Here is a 6,000-nt window from a genome sequence, read left to right on the forward strand (position 1 = left end):
ACATGGCAAGCCTCTTGCACTTCAAAAACACGAGTTAATCTCAATTATTCTCCACCACTGCCTCAGTCCATCTGACACCGAAGCCTTCTTCTATGCCTTTGTTACCTCCAGATTTGAATATTCCAATGTTCTATTGGCAGGCCTTGCACTTAGCACCCTCTAAATACTTCAGCTTGTCAAAACTCTGCTGCCCATAACCTAACTCACGTCAAATCCTGTTCACCCATTACCCCTGCGCTTGCTGACCTACATTGGCTCCCAGGTTAGCAATGCCTTAATTTTTAACATGCCCATCCTTTAGCTCAACTCTCTCCATTGCCTTGCCTCTCCCTATCTCTGTAACTCTTCGAGATCTCTCTGTTCCTCCAGTATGGCCTCTTATCTATCCTTGATTTCCATTGGCCTACCATTGGCTGCTGTGCCTTCAGTTACAAAGATGCTAAATTTTGGAATTCCCTCCCTAAACTTCTCTGCCTCTCTAGGTCTCTATCTTACAGGATTCTTCTTACAACCTACTTCTTTGACCAGTCTTTTGGTCATCTGTCTCAATGTGACTTGGTGTCAAATTTTCTTTGATAATGCTCTTGCAAAACATTTTTTTGGGATATTTCACTACATTAAAGACATTATACAAATTTATTTGATCACAAAATGTGGGCGTCACTGGCTAATATTTATTGCCCATCCTTACTTGCCCTTCTTCAGAGGGCATTTTATGAGTCCACCACATTGCTGTGTGTCTGGAGTCACAGGTAAGGGTGGCAGACTTCCTTCCCTAAGGGGTATTAGTGAATCAGATGGGATCAGGGAGGCAGCTCACACCTTCTCAAGGACAGTTAGGGATGGGCAATAATGTTCACCTTATCTAAGGAAGGATATACTTGCCACAGAGGGAATGCAATGGAGATTCACCAGGCTAATCCCTGGGATGCCAGGATTGTCTCATGAGGAGAGATTGAGGAAACTGGGACTGTATTCTCTAGAGTTTTGAAGAATGAGAGGTAATCTCACTGAGACTTACAAAATTCTTACAGGGTGTGACAGGGCATATAGGATGTTCCCCTGGCTGGTGAGTCTAGAACTAGGAGACACAGTTTCAGAATAAGGGGAAAGCCATTTAAGACTGAGATGAGGAGGAATTTCTTAAGCAGAGGGTGGCGAATTTTTAGAATTTCTATCGTAGGGAGCTTTGGAAGCTCAAACATTGAGCGTGTTCAAGACAGAAATCACTAGATTTCTAGATACTAATGATATCAAGGGATATGGGGATAGCGTGGGAAAGTGGCATTTGAGGTCGATGATCTGCAATGATCTGTTTGAATGATGGAGCAGTCTCGACTGGCCGAATGACTGACTCCTGTTCGTATGTTCCTATGTTCCTAGTTCTCTCCTGAACACCTCCTAGCTTCTCTCTCTTTTCTGCTCTTCCCTTTGCCATCTCCCCAATTCTCCCTCCCTCCACACTCTGTACTCTCTGCCTGTAGTCGATTAAGGCCATTCATATTCCAAAAGGTCGGTATGAGGAATACTGCTACAGTAAGATTCCTTTCTCCCACAAATTACATGCAGATACCTAGTAGGGTATACAAAGCAGAGATCTCACAATAGATTCAGATGATATTTCAGCAGTTCTTGACTGTATTTTGCCTGTCATTGGCCAAACCTAAATGAAGTGCCTGCTCCAGTGATAGCTGTACAAACAGAACTCAAAATAAAATCTTCATATCCACATACTATTACACATTAGCTGCAGCAAGACCTAAAAGTCATACAGCTAGTGCGGCAGAAGGATGCCAACAGGTAAACAATGACTGAAGTTGTAACACATAAATACATACAGAACTTTCCCAGGTGGTGTTAAAAAGAATAGAACTGTCAGCCTCCCAATGCTGACTTTCTTATGTGATGAAATATCACTTAAAAGCAGGCCTGTTGTGTACTCTTTAATTATAATAAAATCACACTGGCATCAAGGTAGTACACCCGGTCTATTGTTAATCTTCAGAGAAGTGACGTTGCCTTGCTCGAGAAGGAATTGTTAGTACAAGAGGAAGTTTATCAAACAGCATTCAATGGCCCTGAAAGTAAGAAGAGTCTGTACTCGTTTTATGACTCAAAGCATGAATAATCTTGGCAAACAGCAAAGGACAAAATTATAATGATATTTCTTCATCACACTCACTAGTTTGCAGAATGGGTTAGCTGTGATTTGGTCCAGTTAATTTCAGGCTTGCTTTCTAAGATCATACTGCTGACCATGCTTGACAACAATAATCGCTCTTCAGTTCAAGCTCAGGAAGAATTGCCTCAAGCAACACGATCAATGGGCAGATTTTTCACTGTGAGGGTCAAGGGTGGGGGTTGGGGAGGGGGTGGTGGGGGGTGCGGTGAGGGAGGGAGTTTGGTTAAAGCCCTGAAAGATGGCATCTGAGCCATCTCTGGGTTTAACTAGACGGGCTGGGAGGCAAAGGGGAAACTCCTATGGAACTGTCAGGTATGTAATTTCAATATAGAAATTGGCAATTAATTGTGAATTTAACATAGCATTCTGGCATTAACTGGCAGCACATGGATTTCCTGACATGTGTGGAACTTAGCAGGGACAACAAGTTGAGAGTACGGTAGGGAGTCATCATTGATCAATGAAACTGATAAGCTGGAAGGTTTTTAAACAGTGAGACTGCATTGCTGCTGCTCCGTCCATATGAAAGGCTTATGTTCACAGGACTTGTGCTTTCACTGCTTCATCTACCGTGCACTTTACTCACCTTTGTCTGAACTTGACTGTCGTCAGCCTTTACTATCAGGGTATACAGGTAGAGGATTAGGTTCCTGGACATGACTGAGCACCAGTGCCTCATGAAGCTCAGGTTTGCATTGCAGGTCATTGCTGACATCTGCAGCCATCTGGAAGGAACAAGTGGACCATGTGGGCACCCATTGCCAGTGGCCACCAAGGTTACCACAGACAGGATTTCTCCACCTTCGGTTCCTTCCAGAGATCTCTCGGTGACATCTGCAGGATTTTTCATACCGCTGCCCAGGAATGCTTCTCCCAGGTGACCAATGCCACGTTTGCCAAGGCTGCCACTTATGTCCACTTTGCCACAAATGAGGCCAGTCAGATATAGAGTGCTTTCAGCTTTGCTGCAGTGGCTGGGTTCCCACAGGTACAAGGAGTCAAACTGTACACGTGGTAAACAAGCTGCCCTGAGATTAGCTGGGAGTCTTCATTAATTGCAAGGGATTCATTCCACTCCCTCAAAGTTCAGAAAATTTGTGACCACTGGAAGGGTCTCTTGCAAGTCTAGGCTAGATTTCTAAGGGGTTGCCATGATTCATTCATTTGTGGTAGCCTCATCTCCACACAGTCTCAGTGGTTGGCTCCTTAGGGACAAGGGCTACCCTAAGAGGACCTGGCTGATGACTGGAACTAAATGCAGAGGAGAGTTACAACAAGAGCCACATGACTACAAGCCTGATCATAGAGCAAGCCTTTGGATTGGTGAAAATGTGGTTCAGGTGCTTCGAAAGATCCAGGGTGCTCTTCAGCAAGTGTGAGTGTCCAGAATGGCAGTGGTCTGCTGTGGCCTTACACCATGGTGCTGCAGAGAGGAACCAACTGCAGGAGGAGGAAGGTTAACGCTGATTGGCATCAAACTCCTAGGGCAAGGAGGAGGAGGAGCCAAATGTGGTCACAGTGCCTGCAGCTACTTACTGGCTGCCAGAGAAGCCTGCAACAGCCTCATTGAGGCTCACTTTAGTTCAATAAAAACAGAAAATGCTGGAAAAACTCAGCAGGTCTGCCAGCATCTATGGAGAGAGAAACGGTTAATGTTTTGAGTCTGATATGACTCTTCTACTGTTGCTCTCTCCACAGATGTTGCCAAATCCACTGAGTTTTTCCAGCATTTTCTGTTTTTATTTCAGATTAGTAGCATCCACATTATTTCACTTTAGTTCATCCGAGTGTGTGAGACCATCTGTTAGTACAATCACTAACTGCATTGGGCAGTGTTATGGACAGGATTTAAACAGCTCTGATTTCTCCTCTCACCACCTGCCCATAAACAGAAAGGTGTTTTGATTTTGATTTTCCCCTTTATAAGCGATGGTGTATTTCCCAACCCCTCAGTTTTGGTGTGATCCAATTTCAATTAATAACCCAGCAGCAAACTGGAGATAGAGTAAACTCAGAGGGTTAGTTTATTCACACGCACTCAAAACTTTGGGGGGTGGTGGGGTGTCACTACGTAGCCCCTGGTGCATTCATGCAATAAAAGAGGGATAGAGAAAGAAAGATTTACAGGGCAAAGACCACAGAGCAAAGAATTATTGTTTCACGTGAGTCCGGAGACCAGAATCAAAGTCCAATGGTGTATTCCTTCACAGAGGCCAGCAGGTTGAAGATTGATGCTGGGTAATTCACTTTTCCAGTAAAGATGACTTGCATGAAGGGATAGGCACATAGAGATGAATTAGTCTCATGGGCGATGGTGTAGAAGTTCAGAAGTTCCAGTAGAAACAGTGTAGATGGGGGAGCCAGGAATTCAAACCTGCACCAAACCCTTGTTCTGAGCTTGCTAAATTTAAGATGGCAGACTGAACTTTGCAGCTCCACAAGGTAATATTACAGGTTCTTCCAGCTAGTGGGGTTTGGGGGAGAGGTGGGGTGGGGGGGGGGGGCGGGGCGGGGAGGGTCATGTCACATGACTCCCACCTCTTCACTTTGACAAAGGGTGTATCTTCCTTTGTCTGGGTTCTTGAGGCTGTTAATGTTCCAATCATTAAGAATTTGAAAGGAGGTTGCAGGGTCCTTTGTCCTAGCAGACTGGTAGACTCCAGTGGCCAGGCCTGGTTTCTGAAATGTAGGTGGCGTTTGTATAATTCCCTTTGAATTTGATCTCCGCAACCCACAGTGTCATTAGTGTCTCTTCAGAAATAATACATACATATAAATATATTTATATATGTTTCATAAAAATATAGTGTGAGATCTTAGCTCTGTTACACGCAGTCAAAAGTCCAACTGACACATTGACAACCTTACCTTCTCTTACAAGCTGCTCATACCATTCACCTGAAGGATTTTGTCCAGGGTGAATGAAAGATGAAACAAAATAGAGACCAGGAATGAGGGGTTCAAATAAAGTATTTCATTCACTGAAATAAACATCAACATAGCATCACAAACATTACATATCCAGGAGTATCCCCTTGTGCAACTAAATTGTCTTTTTTCATCCTATATGGTGCTACCCCTGTGGCTTCAGCAGAGCTGGAGGCAGGCTGCTTGTCCCACAGCTGAGATGTCCGTGGTGGATGTCTTCTAGGTTTTGGAACCCTGCCAAAGACTGCCCCGGTGGCTGCACCTGTGCAGGGACAGATTTGGTCACTGGGACAGGAGGCAGCATGTGCAATATATCTCGGGTAGGCGTTGTAGGGAGGCAAGGCCTGAGAACTGGGGGCTCCTTGAGCAGACTCTAATTCACCCTCTTTTTCCATTGTTCCCTTTTTGATTTCAGTCTTTAACTATCAATGAGGGGAGTATGCCAGGAGTAGCACCAGTCATATCTAAAAATGAGTTGCCAACCTGGTGAATCTACAACACAGAACTACATGCATACTAAACAGTGGAATCGGCATGCTATAGACAGAACTAAGCAATCTCCCAAACAATGGATCATATCAAAACCTTGCAGTCCTGCCACATCCAGTGATGCATGATGATGGATAATTAAGGAGAAGAGGCTTCAAAAACATCACATCCTGGCAGAAACATGGCAGAACCCAGGACATCAGTGTAAAAGACAATGCTGAAGCACTTGCAACAATATTTAGCCAGGAGTCCTGAGTGAATGATCTATCTTGGCGTTTTGCTGAGGAGTCCTGCATTATAGATGCCAATCTTCAAAAAATTCAATTATCTGCCCATAATATTAAGAAGCAGCTGAAGACACTGGTACTGCAAAGGCTGTTGGGCCCTGATAACATATTGGC

This window comes from Cetorhinus maximus, chromosome 17, assembly GCF_964194155.1.
Source record: "Cetorhinus maximus chromosome 17, sCetMax3.hap1.1, whole genome shotgun sequence".
NCBI lineage: Eukaryota > Metazoa > Chordata > Chondrichthyes > Lamniformes > Cetorhinidae > Cetorhinus > Cetorhinus maximus.